Here is a 23,240-nt window from a genome sequence, read left to right on the forward strand (position 1 = left end):
TGCCTGCTGGACGATGAGTCAGCGGTAATATGCAGCTTACCGCTGACTGCCCTGTCCAGCTAGGCCAAGACATTGCCTTCCACATGCTGGAATCACATTCCGTGAGAAAAAGCGGCATTTGGGAACCTGCTACTGAGGAACCGCACATTCCACAAACTCAGTCTACCAACTGAAAAGGCAGTAGTTGAAGTGGTAGCATTTTAGCCAAGCTAGCATTCAACCGCTGGGCATGTGGATGGCTGGGAGCGAACTTCTTTCAGCTATGCTGCAGCTGGGGCAGGGAAATTTGCCTGGTACACAGACGTCAGATTGCCCGCAAATACTTGGCTGTGACACACCTAATTCTACACCTTCATTCCTCAGTGCAGGTTTCAGAGAGGACTGAAGGTATAGTGGGGTTGGAGATCCCAGCTGATGAGGAGCAAGGAGAGGTCCGCTTTGTTCTTTGGTGTGCGTCTTTTAGGTACGCTTGCCAACAAACTGCATGGCAGGTCGACATATGTCTGGTCAAGCATGTGGTGCCCTAGCAGGTGATGTTTTGGCCACGCGAGATACGCTTGAGACATATGTTGCAAATAGCAGTGGGATCTGATGCACTTGTCTCAAAAAAAAAAAAAAGCCCACAAGAACTTTTGGAATAACGCAGAGACAGCAGCCCCCTGCACATGCGGAGCTCTGCGGTGTGCTGCCCTTAAGCTGGCCCCTGGAGGGCATCCTGCCTCGTTGGGCACCCCCTCTCTGGGCTCACGTTACTGCCTTCCTCTAGCTGGGTACCATCATCGGAGCCTTCAAAACGCTGGGCATCCTCCTGGAGCATGTACCCAACACTGTGGTCAAACAGTGACTCCGGGGCTAGAGAAGGAGTGACTGATGCCATTGAGCCAAGGGAAGAGGCCGTGTTGGCAGCTGCTTTGACAGACAAAGTACCCTGAGCCTGGAGGAGGATGAGGAGGGCTTGGTCATCCACTCTACCAAGTCTTCTGCATGTTGCGGCTCAACACAGCCACACACACACACGCTAATGAGGAAGCACCGTCTCCATGACCAGCACTGTTGCCTCTAGACAGAGCCTGCTTGCCCTCTTATTGGCTTGTGACTGTCTGCCTCTCCTTGTTGGCCTTCCAGACATACTAATGGCCTGCAGTGAGATGCGTATATATACTGATACTGCAGCCAGCAGAAACAACTGCCTGCGGTACTAATATGATCAGACCACCACCAATTTTCTTCAGGTAGCTTTAGGTGCACTGTGCAGAGGACACTACACCAACTGTAAATACTGTAGCTAATAGGATCAGAAGAACACCAGCAATTTTCTTGAGGTAGCTGTAAATACACCTGCCTGCCGGTAGGAAGAGAACAGGAATGGATCTAGCTTAACTGAAACATACATATACAATACACTGCAAGTGCAGCTGACACGCCTGCCTACTCCAACTTAAATCAAATGACACTGTCTCTCTCTCTCTCTCAACGCCGGAACACAATACACAGGGCCGACATGCAGACAGCCTTCTATATATTGTGGGGCATGTACTAAACCCCCGAGCCATAATTGGCCAAAGCCACTCTGGCTTTGGTCAATTACGGCTCTGTACAGACAGCGCTGTGATTGGCCAAGCATGCAGGTCATAGTGCATGCTTGGCCAATCAGCCAGCGATGCTGCAGTGAATTATGGGCCGTGACGCACTACTCGAATTTGGCACGAACGGCCCATATCTTTCGCAATTCGACGAACGGTTGAAAATACAATGTTCGAGTCGAACATAGGTTCGACTCTAAGCTCATCCCTAGTCACTACAGAGACTACAAAATGGCCCTATATCTAGAAGTGCTAACAAGAGCCAAAGACAGACTGAGAGCCTGTACAGGCTGAGTGCCCACAGCCTGGAAAATGAATCAGGACAGCACAGACAGACCTACAAGCCCAAGGAAAGTAGACTTCCAGCAATGTGAACGGAGGGTCCTGGAGGAGGAGTCCTACTTTCTGCTACAGTGCCCCAAATAATCAGTAAGGAACACTCCAAGACTGTTCTCATCCTGGACTTAAATTCTATAGGAAAGAAGAAAACTCTAAATTCCACTGGGAGAACAAATTGTAAAATAACTGCATGACATGTAACAGCATGTCACAGACAGAGGGACATGAAAAACTGATTTAAAAATAAAAAAAAATTGTTTACCGTATATACTACGAGTATAAGCCGAGTTTTTCAGCACATTTGTGCTGAAAATGCCCTTCGTCTTATGCTCAAGTGTCTCCATCTGCAGCCTCATGCGCCTTATCTCCTGGCACTGTGACATGCAAGTCAGGCTAGTCAGTGGCCAGTGTAACAAAGCCCCGCCTCCTTGTCAGTGACGGAACACTGATTCAGTTCTTCCAAGCAGTGAGTCAGAGTCCCACCTATCACAGGCGAGGACAAGGCAGAGGCGGGGCTTTGTTACACTGCACAGCCATCGACTAGATTGCAACAAAGCCCTGCCTCCTCCTCGCCTGTGATAGGGGGGGACACTGACTCACTGCTTGGAAGAACTGAATCAGTCTTCCGTCACGAACGAGGGACGAGGAGGAGGCAGGGCTTTGTTACACTGGCCGCCGACTAGACTGACTGCATGTCACAGTGCTGGAGATCAAGGTACATGAGGCAGCATGCAGATGGGCACAGTGAACCCTCTGTTCCACAGTACAGTAGCTGCTGCATTTCTCATTCTCGGCTTATACTCCAGGCAATAACTTTTCCCAGTTTTTTTGGCAAAATTAGGTGCCTTGGCTTATATTCAGGTTGACTTATACGGTATATGGACTTATCCCCAAAGGGCTTGGGGAAGGTCTTAATGAGGTTATCTTAATAAACACTTCTAGACACAAACGCGGTAAAAGCAGCATGCAAACGTGCATGCAAATTAGAAATGTAGCACTACCCCTGGAGGAGCTGCTTGAATATTTGTGCCTGGGTCTCTGATTAATCCACAGCCAGTTACACCATTTTCAAACAGCTAGGTGCACACACTCTTCTGCTCGTTGTCTCCAATGACCAGTCTAGGGGATGCGTTTAGGTTTTATTTGGAAAACTTGGATAGGAGAAGAGAATTAGTAGGATACTCCAAATTAACCAATCACAAGCTCTGACAACTTTCTCAAGTAGAACTGTAGCAGATAATCTGCAGAACCATACAGTGCACCTGTATGGAATGAACAAATCCCTTTGTAGCAAAAGGAACTCTGAACTTTGTCTCAAGACAAAGCCAGTGTCCTTTAGCTCACGCACCCAGTATGCCAACTTCTATGGAGGAAGAGAAGAAACTTCTGCTGGTCACAGCAGTGTCCAGAGCTGAGCTCTGGTCCATAAACAAGCAGTTGACTGGGGTAGTGTCCATCAATGCCGAGCAGTGGATCCAGGTGCATCTGGTCTCTGCACCCAGAAGAAGCGCTGATGTCACCTTCACGTCCCGGCGCATGCTCAGTCACGTCCAGCATCCCAGTCTCAGTCCTGGACCCACTGCTTGGCATTGATGGACACTACCCCAGTCAGCCGCTCGTTTGTGGACCACAGAGCTCAGCTCTGGACACTGCTGTGACCGGCAGAAGTTTCTTCTGCTCCTCCATCTCTACACTCACCGGTTCTGGGATCACAGGCGGAGCTCCCTGTCATCCCCATCTCACTGGAGCCTGAGTGTTCTTGCCTGGTAAACTGACATACATACACACAACAGTTTATACTTCTACTTGTAGCAATAACTCTCGGTGGAGCTGCTGGTTTAAGCGGGCTTGTTACCTGCACTCTTGATACCCCTGTTTCACTGGGTCTAGGGTTCCGTTGACTTTACCTCTGGACGATATAAGCACCAAACACTTGAGTAGGTTTTCCAATGCTTTAATAAACGAATCAAGGAAGTAGCAGGAAAGGGGTAGAAGGAAAGCTGCAGGGAAGCTCAAATACCTTTCCTTAGTATTCTTTAGAACATTCTCTGGAATTTATCACTTGTAGTTGAAAGCGCTCCCCTTGTGGGATTCAATCCTTGACCTCTCATTTGTCTAGCAGCCAGCACGTAGCACGAATTAAAGACTCTGCCACAGACTTGTTTGAAATAAAACCCGTACGATCCTCTGCCACAGGATGTATTGGTTTGTGATGAATGTCAGACAGTACTTGAACCTTTAAGCCAACCTGGCAGTACTATACTGTAAGATTACTTCAGGATGCGTCCTCCAACCGAGTCACCAGGCCCCTCTCCAGACCAGCACTCTGTGATCCTTCCATGATGGGTCCTCCCCTGGGATCTCCTGTTGTCCAGCTTCTTCTCTCAGGACAGACAGCTCAGGACCATTCCTCTGCTGCTGTGGTAGGCCCCAGACAGGCTTCTGGGCCCACCCACATGCCACAGCGACGTGGGCCTCCAGAATAGGAGGTGGTACTCTTAACACATACCTGTCAGCCAGGAGGGCCAGCAGGTGGCTGAAAACGAACCCTAAAAACATGGTGTGTCCATAAATACCCTCTCCCAGAATGCAACTCAGAGGACCACCTCCACCGAGTTCTCCAGACAGATGATCACTCATCCGCTTCAACACTTTGCTCTTCCAACACCAGCCCATGGTGACAACGACACCCACCGGCACAGTGTGGAACTACATGCAACATCAGCCAAGCTGGAACAGAGGCAAATCTAATTTCCTCTAATAAGCGACCCACTAGATTTACCTATCAGCGGTAGATTAAAATCTACCAGTGCTACATACTTATAGCCCCATGGACATTGTTGGGCTCAAAAATATGTGCAATAAAGTTAGAAAAGGTAATCTAAGGTGTACATAGATTTATATGTGGATATACATATAGACAGATATTTTGACTTTGTCCCATAGAGCGCTGCTTTTGTTTAAGCTTACCTTGTTTCTCTCTTCTCCCTCCCCCCCATTTTCCAATGGTTGGCAGCTGCACCGGGGGTCAATTTCATTCCCATACACCACCCCCCCCCCCCCAGCTACGTTCAGTTTGAGCTCTCCAGGAGCTTGCTGTTTTGTGTATCAAACAATCGCAGCACCTAAGCAGACATCACCTGAAGTTGCCTAGCTGTCTCCTTGTTAAGCAGGGAAACCCAAAAACTATAAACACTCACTAGCTAGGGTGCCCACGTGTCCCGGATTGCCCCTTAATACATATTTGTGTCCCGGGCACCTTCATTCCGGGATAGTGTCCCGGAATAAAAAATAAAAAAAACCCCACACCATATCGCCACCCTGATAAACATTGCCTCTCTCAGCCGAACTGGTTGCTAGGGCCGCCCCGCGTGTAGCAACCAGTGACATTGACCGAGCAAGACTTACCCAGTGCTGAGCAGCACGCCTCCAAGTCCACCACGCTTTTGCCGATTCTCGGTCCACCTCAGCTCCGCCCCCTAATTCCAGCTCCCTCAGTCCCTCTCTCTGCATGCAGAGCAAAGCAGCAGCCGCCCTGACCCTCGCCCCTGTCAATGAAGCGCTCTTGCAGGAGCCCAGCAGAAGGAGCAGCCAGTGTACAGGGAGCAAATGCAACCCACAGCTTACAGAACGGGACAGCAGGAGAGAGGCATGTACAGTCCATTACTGTCTCCTGTCCATCCCACTGGCACTGCTGGTAAGCCAGGATCCACCATGGCAGCCTGTGCCCAGTGCCAGTCCCGGGGCCAACTACTCCCGCTGCCTGCAGCTCATTGCCAGGCCAGCAACCCAACTTCTCACCTCCTGAGCCTCCTCCCGCCCACAAGGGCTGCGACCCGAGCTGCCAGCCAGACTTCCAGGTTTGTACACTACTCACTAATACTATTCTATGAGAACATGCATGCTTGCAATGAATCATGTATTGCTTTTAACAATGTTCCTTCTAGAATCTGATACTGTATGTTCGTAACAATAAAATTTCCTCTTTTTTTCATATATGTATTTCTGTGTGGCGGAAAATCTGGCTATCCATTCCAAACAGGGTGACCACCTTGGTATGAGACCCCTTTCACACTGCCGCGTCAGCGGTAAAGCATAGCGCCGTGGGGGGCGTGTCCAAGATGGCGACCGGAGCGGACGTGCAGTGAGATAGCTCCGCTTTCCTCCCGGCCTAAAATCCTGTTTCCCTGCAGACTGTTGCCTCCGAACGCTCCCAAAAAGCTGCAACTCACAGCGGAGGAAGGTAGGACACAGGGGGTGAGGCTAATTTGCACCCCACAGCGAACACCTGGGCCCCGCTGCAGCCGCGCCTGTTGGTAGGCCTGAAATCCTACTCCCGGCCTAAAGCCCTGTTTCCCTGCAGACCGCTGGCTCAGAGAGTTCCTAAAAAGCAGCAATCCGCGGCGGAGGAAGGTAGGACATAGAGGGAGAGACTAATCTACACCCCACAGTGGTCACCTGGGTCCCGCTGCAGCTTCACCTCTCTGTAGGCCTAAAACCCTGCTACACTAAATCCCTATACGTGGCCCCCACAAGCTGAAAGCAGGAGAGAAGGGAGGTATGACCAGAGGGAAGGCAGCTATATCAGCCCGCAACTCACAAAAAAGTGCCCCGAAAACCCCCGCGCGGACCCCACGCCCCGCCAAAGGCTCCAAGATGGCGACGCAGTCTGAGGACATGGAGCAGGCCCCTCTGGAAAGGGAACGGGAGCAATCTAACTTTGAGGCCCTTATGCAGGCTATTACCAACTGCCAGTCAACCCTCACAGGGAAAATTGAGCAAATGCAGCTAGATATTAGCCTCATACGGCGAGACATGGACACATTCAGAACCCGCCTTACTGAGGCTGAACGCCGTGTGGGAGACACGGAAGATGTGTTGCAAGACCATACAGTCTCGCTCTGCACGCTGCAGACAAAAATTAAATCCCTTGAAACCCATGCAGAAGATGCCGAAAATAGAAATAGGAGGAACAACCTCCGTATAGTGGGTCTCCCGGAGGGGGCTGAGGGTACTGATCCCACGTCATTTACGGAAAACCTCCTGCGTGGATTGCTGCCCCAAGCGGCATTTTCGGGTGTCTTTGTGGTGGAGAGGGCACATAGAATGCCTGCTGCCCGGGGGCCCCCGGGAGCTCCTCCACGCACATTCATCCTGAAATTATTGTACTTTAGAGATCGGGACCTTGTTCTCCGTGAATCAAGGAAGGTTGAGCAACTGAGATATGAAGGGGCTAAGTTAATGATCTTCCCGGATTTTTCAGCTGATACTCAAAAGCAACGACGTTCATTTGATCAAGTCAAACTGAACCTACGCAACAAGAAAATAAAGTACAGCATGCTGTTCCCGGCGAGGCTCAGGGTCCAGGATGGAGAGAGGGTGCGTTTCTTTACTTCCCCTGAAGAAGCGTCGCAATGGCTGGAAACCATTCAGAGACACTGATGAGTTGCTTCAGGCACAAGATTAAAAAAGTGCGGATACAGACGATATGAGATAGAACATCTCTAATGCTCGTTCAACAAGCAACCCCTCTGATTGCACCAATCTAGAGGTTTAAAGAAGAAAACAGGTTCAAGTTATGTGCCCCCGGAGGAATGTGTTTATTTCTCCGGGTGAAGTTAATTCTTTTATTCTGCAGGGAACGGTTATCCTTCATCAGCAAGGGGAGGCTTACTGTGTGTACTGTAAAGCTCGGACCCCTTCTTGTTCATTTCCCCAATTGGCAATTGCCATGAAGGTTTCTGGGAATGAGGCACGCCGAAGTTTGGGGGGTGGTGCGGGGTGGGGGAGGGGGGGGATGGATGGGGAGCACAAGTTTTTGCTCCGAGTTGGGACTTTTGATATTTTTTTTCCCCTTTTTTGCTGCTACATATGCTCAACATGCTGTGTTACTGTATATAGTATTGTAGGACAGGGCTGTTTGAATCTCTGTCCACCAGGTGGCGTGAGAGGTCAAATATCTAATTTTCAGGGTAACAAATGTATGCCATTTTTGCTCTTATTTTTCCTCCTTAGATTTAAAGTGACCCCAATGGGGGTTGGCTACCAACCTGGCTCCCTATTTTTAACATTGAATCAATGCCACCACTGACAGTGCTGTCGTGGAATGTTAGAGGGCTGAATACCAAAATCAAGAGATCTCTGGTTTTTAATTTCTTGAAAAAATACAACACGCATATATGTGTGTTACAGGAGACTCACCGGGTGGGGGGCAGGACGCTGGCACTACGGAAACCATGGGTCAGTGCATATTACTCGACTTACTCCTCGTACTCCCGGGGTGTCAGTGTCCTGGTCCACAAGTCGGTGGGGTTTACACTACTAGATCTCCATCTGGATCCAGATGGAAGATATGTGGCTATACATGCAATGTGTGATAGAATAGAATTACTCATAATAGGTATATATATCCCCCCCCCAGCCACGGTGGAGATCCTTAAGAAAATTACCCCAATAATAGCTCAGTACCCTTCAGCTGGGGTACTTATGGCTGGAGATTTTAACATGACCCCAAGCCCAGACCTGGATAGGATGGGTGCGGGACCATCAGGGGTGACCCCCTTGACACAGTGGGCTGACAATTACGGATTTACAGATATCTGGAGGATGAGGCATCCGGGTGAGAGGCAGTACACACATGCCACTCTGTGGCGCATGCATCATTCTCTAGAATTGATCTGATGTACTCCTGACTCTCTCCTCCCCAGAATACTTGAGGTGGATATCCTGCCGCGGGGTATTTCAGACCACGCTCCCCTCCTATTAAAATTACAGACAGACTCCCCTATGGGCAACGCCCTTTGGCGACTCTCGGGGCTCTGGATTACGGATGAGAGGGTGGCCCCCCTGGTGGAGGGCGAGTTGGGGGTTTATTGGACGATCAATGAGGGCACGGTCCCTCCCCCTACGCTTTGGGATGCCTTTAAGGCCTATACTAGGGGCCAATATAAAACGGCAATTGGGAAGGTCAGGAAGGATACCCAGTTGGCATTAGAGGAAGCTGAGAGAAAAGGTACTCCTTTTAGAAAATGAATATGTGCACACTAAAGACGTATTAATCTATGATGCTATGCAGTCTTTACATAGAGAAATATCTCTTTTGCGAATTGAGACCACTAAGAAACAGTTGCTGGCTCAGTCGCAAAGGATCTTCGAGCAGGGAGAGAAGACAGGTAGAATGCTAGCTTGGTTGGCCAAGGAACGTTCCTCTTCCCTACACATAGCCCATGTCAAGGATGACAGGGGCGTGATCCACTCAGACCCCAGGGATATAAATGGGCAATTTACACAATACTATCAACAGCTGTACACCTCTAGGGCCACCTCTACTGAGGAAGATGTGTGAATTCTTAGATCAGATTGATTTCCCTCAACTACAGAGGCCAGAAACACATTAGAGGAACCAATTACTCTTAAAGAGGTCCAAATAGCAGTGGCATCTCTGCAGTCAGCAAAAACTCCAGGCCCTGACAGCCTGCCTGCTGAATTCTATAAGGCAAACAAGGAACTCCTCATCCCTATATTCCACAGACTGCTCCTCACAATGCTAAAAGAAGGCTCCCTCCCTACCTCAATGTCAGAGGCTGTGATTGTAGTTATACCTAAACCCAACAAAGACCCCACACTGTGCTCATCGTATCGTCCCATCTCACTTTTAAATGTGGATGCCAAAATAACTACCAAAATCCTAGCAAATAGAATAACCGAGTTGAGTCTATTATAAATGGCGACCAGACAGGCTTTATGCCAGGTAAAGGCACGGACATAAACTTACGTAGATTGTACACTAATATTTCACACGCAGAGAGGTCCCAGTCCTCGGGAGTGGTGGCATCTCTAGATGCCGAGAAGGCCTTCGACTCGGTAGAATGGAGGTTCTTGTGGAAGGTGTTACAGCGATTCAGTTTTGGCCCCCGGTTCATCTCATGGATAAAACTGCTTTATACGAACCCCATAGCAAGAGTCCGAACGAATGGATTACTCTCTCCCCCGTTCTCTTTGGAGAGAGGGACCAGACAGGGGTGCCTATTGTCCCCGGGTCTGTTTGCTCTAGCCATTGAACCTTTGGCTATTCTGCTTAGAATGTCCCCGGAGGTAGGGGGAATAAAAGTTGGCCCGCTGAATGAGAAGCTTTCATTATATGCTGATGATGCGTTGCTGTACCTTCCAGATGCATCGGCATCGCTGTCAGCAGCCCTTGAAATCATTAACCATTATGGAGCCTTCTCAGGTATTCGGATTAACTGGACTAAATCCATCATATTCTCATTGTCTCCGACATTGCCGGATGTTGACCCTGCAAACCCTCTGGTTTTGGTCTCTAGGTTTAAATACTTGGGGATTGAGATTCAGAGAGAGCCACACATGTACTTAATAGACAATGTATACCCAATCTTACTGCTCGCTGTCAGGCCTGGAGGTCCCTCCCCTTGTCACCAGTAGGTAGGGTTAATCTTTTAAAAATGACGTTCCTCCCCAAATTTTTATATGTATTCCGCAACACCCCAGTCCCTATCCCCAAATCCTTCTTTGATAAGCTGGACCAGGTTGTTAGCTCATTTGTATGGGGGGGATCTGCCCCTAGAGTAGCACGAACCACCCTTCAACTCCCGTTAGCGCTGGGAGGCCTGGCGCTCCCTTGTTTTAGAAAATACTATTGGGCTGCAGTAGTAGTTACTGTCTGTTGGTGGTTCTCCCAACCGAAATCTAACCCCTCACTTAACCTTGAGGCAGCAATAATGGGGTCATACTCAGCTCTAAGCAATCTGGTCTTTAGAGGGGTCAAAACACATAAGGATATGACAACCCCAATGCGAACGACAGTCGCAGTATGGGAACAGATGTCAAAAAAGATTGCAGGACCTAATACTATCTCTCCATACACACCGCTGTGGGGCAACCCTAAATTAAAACATCTCCAGACAGTCCCAGATCCAGCCCTATGGGCGGGATATGGAATTAAAACAATGCAGCAAGTATGGTCTGGGGATGGAGTTATCCCGTATGACACTCTTAAAAATAACTTCCAGCTCCCCTCCAAAATGTTCTTTCGCTATCTACAACTGCGACATGCAGTGCGGGCCCAATATCCAGGCGGCGTTGCTTTGCGGTCGCATGGGGTGGAGAAGCTTCTCATTTCTAAACACTTAAATCAAACTTTATCCTCCTTATACAATCAAATTCTCACTGAGGAGCAGACTGGAGAAATGGGACTGTATGAAAAATGGAAGAGGGACGTTCCAGACCTGGCGCCAGATGATTGGGAGGAAGGTCTGCAGCAATATATCCCCCTTATGATATCGGCAAGGGATAGATTCATCCAGCTCAAATTTATTCATAGAGTATATTATACGCCACAGAGAATGGCTAGAATATACCCGACACAAACGGACGGATGCCCGAAATGTACGAGGGAGATGGGTACGTTTATCCATGTAGTCTGGGAATGCCCGCTTATGCAAAAATTCTGGACAGAGGTGGTTGAAGTGATTAACACAGTAGGTAATCTAAATATACAAAGAAGTCCGATTATTCTACTCCTCGGGGTTTGTGACAATGTTATACCTAGTGTGCACAAAAGACTGTTTGTATTCTATGCCAGGAAAGCTATTCTCCTCAGGTGGAAACAACCCGACCCCCCCACGGTAACCCAATGGAAGGATATGATAAATTCCATTTTACCGCTTTATAAAATCACGTACATCAACCGTAAATGCCCCAAAAAGTTCTACAAGATCTGGGGAGCCTGGACCAAACAGTAGCAAGGCTCAGTAGTGATCTGCCAAACATAGGCTGGTCGCCCTTTTGGTGCCCTCCCCCCCCCCCCCTCCTTTGGCCTCCCCCCCCCCCCCCCACCCGTTCCCCTACCCTTTTTCTCCTCTCCCTGCCCTCCCTCCTCCCCCCCCCCCTTATCGGAAGACCTATTAGTATTCAATGAGGGAATATTATGACAAGTAGCCAACATAAAGATTGCCTGCAGATGTTTAAACTATTGTAGAGGTAAATATGGATAAATCTGTATATTTAACGATACACAAATCCTGCCCTCCAGTTAGGAGGACGCACAAAGCAATAATAGCAACGTAAGCTGTATAGTATAATTTCAGATTGTATGAGTAGGAAATATGCAATTATTTATATATGTATATTTGGAAATATGTAGCAACATTATGTTCTGTGTAAATATGTTTGTATGATGAATCTCTGGCTGGAGACAAATAAAAACTTTTGTTAAAAAAAAAAAAAAAAAAAAAAAAAAAAAAAAGCATAGCGCCGCTTTACCGGCACTATTCGGTCGCTAGTGGCGCTGTTTTAACCCCCCCGCTAGCGGCCGAAAATGCGGTTAAATCCGCCCGCATAAATGCCGCCACAGGGGCATATTGCCGGCGGTATAGCAGCACTGCCCCATTGATTTTTTGGGGGGTGTGGGTGCAGGGGGGGGTCCCTGAATGGCAGTTTGGAAATGTGGTCACCCTATCACTAGCCACTACCTAGGAGCACACTACAGAAAAAAATAAAAGAAAACAAGAGAAAATGTCAGTGGTGATTGAGCTGCTTCAAGAGTTGAGGCAGACAGAGGACCTAACAAACCAAGCAGTTCCTGCAAGAGTAGCGCTACAACTTGATTCAAAGGGCATTGAGGACTGGTGCATGTTGCAGCCTTCCCTTCTAAACACTCAAACTGTCTTCTGTGCTTTCTTACAGCCAGAAGTAGTGATTTTCAAGTGTTACAGTATGTGAATGTTTGCATCAAGAGTGTCTCTCGATGTGTGTGTAAATCCAGGAACAGGCAGCAAGTTAACCTCTTGCTTATTGGGCACTTAAACCTCCCCTACTGCCCAGACCAATTTTCAGCTTTCAGTGCTGTCACACTTTGAATGACAATTGTGCAGTCATTCTACACTGTACTCAAATTTATCTTTTTTCATTTCTCTTTTTCACACAAATGGAGCTTTCTTTTGGTGGTATTTAATCACCACTGGGGTTTTAATTTTTTGCTAAACAAAAAGAAAAAAAAAAAATTATATGTTTCATAGTTTGTTATAAAATTTTGCAAACAGGTAATTTTTCACCTTCATTGATATTTGCTGATGAGGCTGCACTAATGGGCACTGATAAGATGGCACTGGTGGGCAATATTGATAGGCAGCACTGGTGATGTACTGTGGGCATTGGTAGGTGAGGCTAGTGGGCACAGAAGCCTCTCCATGATCGGGACCGATGTCACTCACAGCTGCTGATCAGCTTTTTTTCCCTCACGTTACCAGCGTGAGGAGAGGAAAAAAAAAAAAAATTACCGACTCTGTTTAGGTCACATGATCGGGATCGACCTCTTACTTAGATCTGTGATCAGGCGAGTCTCAGACGGTCTTACAGCTATAGCGAGTGGTTAAATGGTCGCAGCCAGGCTCAGTGGAGGGAGCTTTCTGCAGCATATTTGGCAAGTACAGAAACACAGTATATTTAAAATATGCAAAGTGGTTGGAGGGAAGCTTCAGAATGGCAAAGATGTTTTTATTACAAATTGTGAGCAGACTGCATTTTCTCTTTAACCGCTTTGACTGCCTCAGAAGTACTGAGACTATACTGCGGCAGAAGGGCATGTACAGGCAGATTAACGTACCTGTACGTTGCCCTTTAACCACTTGCCGACCGGGCCCTTGCCGAAAGACGGCAACAGCACAGTCGGCTAGTTCTGGGTGGACATTCTAGAATGTTGCTCCCTGGGGCCCACACTCTGCCCACACTCTGCCCACACTCTGCCCACACTCTGCCCACACTCTGCCCACACTCTGCCCACACTCTGCGTGAAAAAAAGGAAAAAAATTTCATATGGGTACAGTGTTGCATGACTGAGTAATTGTCATTCAAAGTGAGCACCGAAAGCTGAAAATTGGTCTGGTTAGGAAGGGGGTTTAAGTGCCCAGTTGTCAAGTGGTTAAGAGGCGGCTTGCGGGCAGCGCATGCCTGCCACAAGCTCCCCCAGTGTGATTGCGGGTCCCGCAGACTTGATGTCCGCAGGGATACCTGCGATAGTCTCACGGAGGGGAAGAACGGGGAAATGCTAATGTAAACAAGCATTTCCCCGTTCTGCCTAATGACACTGACAACAGCTCCTTGTAAACGGGAGCGGTGATCAGTGTTGTGTTACACATAGCCACAGTTAGAATCACTCCCTAGGACACACTTAACCCCCTGCACGTCACAGTTACACAGTAATCAATGCATTTTTAATTGCACTGATCGTTGTATAAATGAGAATGGTCTAAAAATAAAAAAATAAAAAAGTCATAAAACTATCCATTTTGTAGACGCTATAACTTGCGCAAACCTAACGCATGTATGTATGCATGCAAGTAAAAGTAAAAAAGGGGATCATGGAACAATTTAAAGGAAGTTCCCCCTGCTTGGGAGGTTGGGTGGCACTGTGGAAGGTCCAGGAATTTGCAGCTGGCTTACAGAGTGAGGCCATGACCCTATAGCAGGATAGACCAGTGGTTAAGAACCACTGCCATAGAATAAACTCATAAAACTACTATATTTATATACAATTCACTTAGAATTTGTCAAGGCATATGCGGAGGTCATCAGTGGCTAGGTCTGTGCTCTTCTAACCCTAGCCAAGATGATAATCTTTCCAATAGACCCCCCCCCCCCATCCCCAAAAGTAATCTGGAACTTTACAGCCTGCTGGAACATTTCTATCACCAAGGCTCCAAATAGCTCAATAGCCCCATCTCACATTAACAGTCATATTAAGATTCTAATCATGCAGCCCCACCACAATCGCATCCCAGGAGCACCAAGTCCTTACCTTTTTAAAGCAGTCATTACAGGTAAGGTTTTGTCGAATAGCATCCTTCAAGCCCCAATGATCCCCCTTGAAGAAAGGGAAGAGGGTGCTGATCTCATAGAAGATCTTCCAGGAAGGAAAAAAAAAAAAAAAAAAAGTCATAAGTAAATTAGCATGGCCACAAACCCAGATACATAATACCCATTATATAAGCAATAATTTATCTCAATTATTAGAATTAATCCTCACCAGGAGACCTGCACTGAGCAAAAGACATTACTGCAGACCTCTTAAATATACCAGGAGCCCATCTGTCATACTTTGGGGTTGATTTACACAAACTGGAGTGCGCAAAATCTGGTGTAGCTGTGCATGGTAGCCAGCTTCTAACTTCAGCTTGTTCAATTAAGCCTTCACAAAAAACCCTGGAAGCCAATTGGTTTCTATGCACTAGATTTTGCACTCCGTTTTAGTAAATTAATCCCAAGGTTACCCCAAGTTAACAATGCAGCAAGTGAAGACACTGCAAAAAGACAGAACTTTGTGCATGCTTGTAATGAATTGGGCCGGTAGCTAGCACTTTCTGAAGAAGTTTGGCATTGGAAGCCAAAATGTATGGTGGGTGTAATGCAAGATTAAATGATTGGAGCCAATTACTTTTTGAATGCGAACAAGAGATTTGTCTCCCAACATGAACTGTGGGAAAGCAGGTTAGGACCAGGACACCATTGCAATGTTAATTGTCAGACTCAAGACACTATAGGTAGACAGCTATACAGGGAAAGGCCTCCAGCCGGATGCCACATCTGTATAGGTAGGACCGCAGTCTATGGCAACTGAACTTGTAACAGTCGCTAAAAGTTAGCCGTACACAACTCTTGGTAACAGAATAGTTCTTCTCTTATCTCAGTATCCCACTGTAGGTCTTCACTCAGACTTCCAGATTTCAGATGTCACCAGATCTCTTGAGCTCTTCCACAGCTAACCCTCTGCATAGTCAAGTGTAACCCCCGCTAACCTGCTGGGTTAGCACTCACTGGAGCTTTCCCAATTCTTCACCGTGCCCGGCTGGTGAGAAGACTGCTCTGGTACTTGCTCAAGCTTACTCACATTAGTCTCCAGTAAGAAGGTGGATGCTCCCTTAGTGGCGACTGCTTCCTTTACCTCTGACCACAACTGGTTCCCCGTCTGGCTGAACCTTCACAACTCGGTTGGACTCCAATTCTGCAGTCCTAACCTTACGCTACTTCTCCTGCTCCTGGATAGGCCTCAGGCAGCCGAGCAGCCAGATGTCCTTGGGTTAGGCTTCTAGCTTCCGGCCTAGCAACCTGGGGGTGACATAACATCCACCTAGACAGCATCCAGGTGGCACAGAACTCCAATCACCTGACTCCACCCAAATAGGCTCTACCAGCAGGCCAAAGGACTAAAGAAACCCCTGCCAATTGGCTGAGACACCCCATCCATTTGTGATCTGACCTTGCCATGCCCTTGTCGATCTAATGTCACCAGCCACAGTGCCACCTAGTGACAGAAGAGAAAAGGTGCAGCAATTCCAGAATTAGAGGGAAATCCGTGACCTAACCATTAGCCAGGACAATTGCTACCTGGCAAACTAAATTTGTTAGCAACCCTGCCTAAACACCAGGGTGCTATATATGCATGGGTCAAAAGGGACATCACTATCCTGAATTATCATTGTGATCCCAGCACAAAACTTGTAAGGAAAGATGACCCAATTTCAAAACTTTTTGCATTTTGGATGAGTGAGGAATTGTTTTTATGTTGTTTATGTCTCAGAGGAAAACCCCTGTTAGACTTACCAGTAACAGTATTTCCATGAATCTTCCAGGACAGCTACGAGAGATGATTGGCTCCGCCCTCTACAGGAAACAAATCAGACAATTTAAAAGGCCCCTCCCTCTCCTCTGACCCTCAGTTTGAAGATCAAGTAAACCTCCACCAAAAGTGTACTTGGCAGAGGAATAAAACAAACTAAAACACCACCAAGTAAACATAAGCAGACCAGTGAATACAGAATAGGCTGGGAATATAGACGCTGTCCTGGAAGATTCATGGAAATACCGTTACGTCTAACGGGGGTTTTCCCCCCTCATCTTCCAGGACAGCTACTTGAGAGGATAAGATTCTATACCTTAGGGAGGGACGACAGCCTGAAGTACTTTCCTACCAAAGGAGAGGTCCTGGCTGGAGAGCATCTGGACCCTATAATGCTTGATAAAATGCACGAGAGGACCAGACAGCAGCTTTAGAAGTTTCTTCCATTGACACACCCACTCTTTCTGCCCATGATGCGGCCAAAGATCTTGTTGAATAAGCTCTAATTCTGGAAGGAGGTGTGTGACCTGACTCCAAGCTTCACAAAATAGCTTCCCTAATCCATCAGGAAATTGACTGATGCTTTGGTCCCCTTTTTGAGGTCACTAAACACTAAGAGTTGGCAGGATCTCCTAAACTCACTAAGCCTAAAAAAACTAAAACCTTTCCTCTTCCACATTCTGGGGGAGGAACAAAAACTAGGAAGAACTACCTCCTGGGACCTGTGAAAGCAACTTTGGGTAAGTACAAAGGATCGGGCCCAATTACTACCCTGTCCTCTAAAATCCTCAGGAAAGGGATTCTAGAATTCTAGATCAGAAATCCTTCTCCCTGATGTTATAGCCAAAAGGTAATCTTTAAGGAAATCAATTTCAGAGGGGACTCATGCAATGGCTCAAAAGCAGTCCTAGTTTGAGCATTTAATAAACGACAGATCCCAGGGAGGAATCTGTCTAACAGCCCTGGGTTTACGCCTTGTTCTGGCTGAAAGGAACCTCTTGACCAAAGACCAACCTGAACCCCAAGTGTTCAAAACTTCATAGATCTTTCTTGTGACTAACTTACAGATGTCCAGGATAGTCTCAATAACCTTCTCTGAACACCCTTAGCTGTAGGATGCGCCGCTCAGCCTCCAGGCCCTCAACTGGAAGATCTGAGGGTTTGGATGTAGTACTGGCGCTTGATGGAGAAGATCCCTCTGCTCCAGTAGGGGCCAGGGGGTTCTTTTGAGTGCTCTCAGCAAGGAGAACCAACTCCTCCTGGGCCACCAAGGGGCAACCAGGATAAATTCTGCTTGATCCTGAACAACCTTCCGAACTACCAGTGGTAAAAGGAAACAGAGGGAAGGTGTAGGCTAGAGTGAAGTTCCATGGGACAGAGCACATCGGTCCCTTAGACTCCATCTCTTTCCAGAGAAGAAAGTTGGTAGATTCTTGTTGAGATTGGATGCAAAAAGATGCAATCTCCTGGAACAGGTCTTGATTCAGTTCCCAACTGCTGCCACTGATGTTTACTCTACTCAGGTAGTCTGCCAGAACACTTTGCAGTCCCACTGATGTGCACCGCCCTGACTGAAGAGACATTGTTCTCTGCCCTGGTCAGAATCTGCTGGCTTAGAAGAGAATCCGAGCAAGTGCCCCCTTGCTTATTTGGGTACCATGGTCATGGCATTGTCTGAGGAAAAAAAAAAAACCTGGAGTTAGACTTACCAGTAACTCCTTTTCCAGTGGTCTTCCAGGACAGCCCTTGAGAGATGGAGTTCCTCCCATCGACCCAGGAAACACATTGTCAACAGTTTAAAAGGCAGTCCCTCAGGTCCCTGGTCAGTCATTTACCAAGAACTGAAGGATGGAACTGTAAAAACATAATCAAAAAAGGGTGGGATCGTGCTGTCCTGGAAGACCACTGGAAAAGGAGTTACCGGCAAGTCCGACTCCAGTTTTCCCCAGTTGTCTTCCAAGACAGCCCTTTAGAGGATCTCCAAGTACTCCCCAGATTAGGGGGGGGGGGGGGGGACCACGGCTTGGAGAACTTTTCTCCCAAAAGCCTGATTGGACATTAAGTCTAGTCGAGAATGCCTTCAAAAAAAAAAAAAAAAAAAAAAGGTGGAAAAGCTTGACCACGTGGCTGCTTTACATATTTGCTCCAGGGGTGGCACCAGCTCTTTCTGCCCAGGATGCAGACAAAGCCCTTGTGGAGTGAGCTTTAATACCCCCCAGGAGGATCTACCATTTCATACCTCTCTGCTATAGCTAGCCTAATCCACCTAGCTATGGTGACTTTAGAAGCTTTTTGCCCCTTACGCTGTCCGGAAAAACAACAAAAAGTGAATCTGAGATTCTAAATGGATTGGTTACCTTTAGATACACCTCATATCTAATAAATGAAACCATTTTTCTCTCATTTGAAGCTCTGACAGAAAGGAGGGAGGACAATATCTTGTGACCTATGAAAACTAGATGCCACCTTTGGTAAGAACCCAGGGTCTGTCTTTAGGATGACTGTCTTCTAGAATTTGGAGGAATGGCTCTGACAGCTTGGATTTCACTGACTATGGGCTGAAGTGATTGCCACAAGAAGTACTGTCTTGAATGTAATTAGTCTTAGAGAGGCCTCAGATAGGTTCAAAAGGTGACCCCAAAAACGCTTTTAGAACGATTGATAGATCCCAGGCTGGAGCCATGTTAACTGACTGATTTGCTTTTGGAGATTGCTAGATTCTGTAAAGCAACGAAAGGATCTTCTTGTACCCTTTTCTCTAAGTACACACTTAAGGCCGCTATCTGGACCTTAATAGTACTAGTTAGCCCCTTGTCTATACCTTCCTGGAGAAACTGTAGGATATTTGCTGTATCCATGTTTACCTCACCTCAGCTGTTCAGCCAGCTGTTAAATTTCCTCCAGACCTTCCTGTAAATGGCTTGAGTGACAGGTTTTTTACTCTGTAGCAAGGTCTGAATCACTATCAGTCAGGCCCTTGCTCCTCAATATTTCCTCCTCCATAACCATGTGGATACTTGTGGATGAAAGGGGTCCTGAGACAGAAGGTCTCGTCTGCAGGGAAGTCTCAGAGGAGGTTGGTCTGTCAACTGTAGCAATGTTGTGAACCATGGTCTCTTGGGCCAAAATGGTGCCACTAAGATTAAACACGTTTCCTCCGCTAGAAACTTCGCTAGAACCCTCGGGATGAGGTGAAGCAGAGGAAATGCATACACCAAGCTGAAGGTCCATAGAGTCTGTAAGGAGTCTACTGCCCAGGGCTGATCTCCTGGGTATAGCAAGCAAAAATTAGGGAACTTTTGCATTCTGTTTGCAAACAGGTCCACTACTGGTTTTCCCCAGTAAGTGGCTATGTAGTTGAACACTTTCGGGTGTAGAGACCATTCTTCATTTGACACTTGTTGTCAACAAAAAATTTGCAGTGTTCAGCTCCCCTTTCAGGTGTATTGCAGAGATGGACGCTAGATTGGATTCTGCCCATTGAAATATGCGACTGGCCACCAACATTAGTCGATGACTTCTGGTGCCTCCTTGCTTGTTTATATAAGCTACAGCCGTCATTGTCTGACCAGACCTGTAGATGGTATTGTATTCTGAAAGGATAGTAGAGCCCTGAGGACAGCTTTTAGCTCCTTCCAATTGGACGAGAGAAGTTTCTCCTGACGTCCCACCTGCCCTGGGCCCAGTCTGAGTTGAGGTGGGCTCCCCAACCCCAGCTGCTCGCATCCGTAGTTAATATGGATGTGACAGGAGAGATCCAGAGAACCCCTTTGTTTAAATTCTGTGTCCTTCCACCACCAGAGGGAGCGTTTTACTCTGGTGGGGATTGAAATCTCTTCTTCCAGATCCCTGTCTTAACTGTTCCAACAAAAACCTCTGAAGGTCTCTTTGGTGGAACCTGGCCCATTGTACAGCTGGAATGGCTGCTGTCATAAGTCCCAAGACCGACATCACCTCCCTCACTGTACATTTGGTGCTGCTTTGAAGAAAAGACATTCTCTGCCACAGATTCAATATCTTTTCTTCTGGCAGGACTATTCTCTGCTCTACTGACAGGATCTGGTACCCAAAGTACGGAATTTCCTGTGTTAGGGTAGTTTTGGATTTTTCCAGACTGATTATCCACCCCAACTGACTCAGTGTGAGCTGTGTTAACTCTAGGTCCTGATGAAGTTGTTTCTCTGAGTGGGCTGTGAGGAGCAAGTCCTCTAGATACAGAATGATTGAGACTGACTGTAGTCTTAACGGAACCAATGCCTCCGAGAACTTTGGTAAAGATTCTCGGGGAGGACGACAGTCCGAAGGGAACTGCTCTTCACTGAAAATGATAAATTTTGGTGTCCGAATCACCATCGGAAGAAATTTCTGGCATGCCTTCCTTATTGGGATATGTAGATAAGCATCCCTTAAATCCAGGGTAGCCATAAACACCTCTTTTTGGAGAAGATTCCTTATCGAGTAACTGGACTCCATCCAAAAATTTTTGTATCGGATGGAGAGGTTCATGATTAGTCTGAACTTTCCAGACGGCTTTTTCACCACAAAAAAAAAAAAAAAAAAAAAAAAGTGCGAGTAAAAACCGTCCCCCTGTTCCTGAATAGGGACTGGTGTCAATACCTCTTGATCCACCATCTCCCCTATTATCAAAGGTAAGGCCTTGGCCTTTTGAGTGTCTTGGAAGCTTTGTCACAAGAAACTTTGAGGGTGGATCGCTGTGAAATTCCAGTGCATACCCTCTTTATAATATTTAAGACAAACTCGTTTGAGGTTCTCTTTTCCCACTGTGGGAGAAGATACACCAACCTTCCTCCCACAGGAACCCTGATGTCACTGGGGTTTAGGGTTTGGATTGGGGCAGTTAAAAAGTATGCCCCCTTTTCCTTTTTGTCCTGTCCAGTGTTTTTAGGGTTTGAACTCCTGACTTGGAGGGTTCCTTTGAGGGACAAAAACATCTTTTGAAAATTTTTTTTTTTTTTTTTTTTAATGGGAAAGGTTTTCTTTTTATCCACCGTTCTCTAAGGCAATATCTAATTCAGGCCCGAAGACTAATCCTGTAAAGGGGACACTGCACAGGCGTGTTGGATGCCGTGTCTCCCCCCCCCAAGTTTTCATCCATACGGACCTCCTGGCTGCGACAGAAAGTGCTGTAGTTTTACATAATCAGTGGAAGCGTCAGATGAAACTTGTCACCTTGAAAAGCATAGGGAACGTTTTCAAGAGCTCCCCTAGGCATGCCTGCTTTTAGGTGTTCTAGTTGAGATAACCAGAACGCCAGATTCCTAGCCACACAAGTGGCTAGAGCTGGTTTTAAGTCTGCCATAGAAGCATCCCAGGCCCTCTTGTTTTCTTGTCCTTTAAATGACCCATATCCTCAAAAGCAAGGTCAGACTGTTTTGAGACTGGACAGAGGGGCGTCTAGTTTAGGATTCTTATTCCAGACCACCTATGGGCCCTCAAAAGGGGATTCTTTTAAGGGAATTAGGAAAGACTTTATCTGGCTCAGCCCACTCCTTACGGACAAGGTCAGAAAGCACTTTATGTATAGGGATACCTTAGCTTTCTTCTTCCCCAGAGCCTCATACATTTTATCATGTCTGGTCAATTGAGTTTCTTCATCAATTTGCAGCGTATCATAAATAGCGCTCAACAGCTCGTCTACCTCAAGAGACAGCTTGTATTTTGCTGCTTTGTTAGCTACAACCTGATCCTCATCCTGGTCTGCGTCAGAGGATTCAGGGCCAACACAGGGCTATGCTCCCTGACTGTATGGGGCTCCCCAGAACTGGGTGTTGTAAGGCATGGTGAGGGGGGAATCACAGCTGCTTTACTGGTGGAAGCAGATGTGTTTACATCTGCGATTAACTCCCAGAGAGATTTAAAGGTTGATGCCATCTCATCTTTAAAGGAGCCAAGGGAGAGTCTGCTTCTGTTTTAAGTAAGCTTGCAATACACTGTCTGCATAAGGCTTTGTTAGAGCCTGAGGACAACTTATTTCCACAATTAGGGCATTTTTTGCAGCCTGACTTGTCTTCCCTTGGGGCTTCCTTAGCCTGACATAAAGAATAAAACAATCTTAGCATCAGAAATCCTTTTAACCCTCAAAAAACCCATGCTGCAACCACCACTGCATAAACCCAGAACTGAGGTAACCACCACCATGGGGTACTACAAATCCCAGAACACACAGAAAGGGCTTGCCCAGCAGCCTACCTGGGTTTGGCTGGTGCCTGCATTCACCAGAGTGTCCGGGGAATTAGCCTCCATGGTCTGGATTGGTAAGGGGGGGGGGGGGGGGTAACAGGTCTGCTCCTGTCAGCAGAACGGTACCCGAGCCCAAAGCATTAAGGTAGGACTAACTTGGAGACTGCTGGATAGGACCCGGTCCCCCTGTGTGGCTCTGCTCCCCTCAGGCAGCCCCTGAGAGAGAGTCCTTCTCCTGGTTCCTGGCAACATGTTCCTCTGACAGAGGAAACAATTGACTGACCAGGGACCTGAGGAACCCCCTTTTGAACTGTTGGCAATGTGTTTCCTGGGTCGATGGGAGGGACTCCCATCTCTCAAGGGCTGTCCTGGAAGACCATTGGGGAAACAGGTCTTTTGAATTGACCCGTCTCCTCCAGAGCAACTAAAGCCTTCCCCACTCTTAACAGTTCTCTGTAATTTGATGACTGGCATGCCTCCTCTGG

This window comes from Aquarana catesbeiana, linkage group LG05 (assembly GCF_042186555.1).
Source record: "Aquarana catesbeiana isolate 2022-GZ linkage group LG05, ASM4218655v1, whole genome shotgun sequence".
Lineage (NCBI taxonomy): Eukaryota > Metazoa > Chordata > Amphibia > Anura > Ranidae > Aquarana > Aquarana catesbeiana.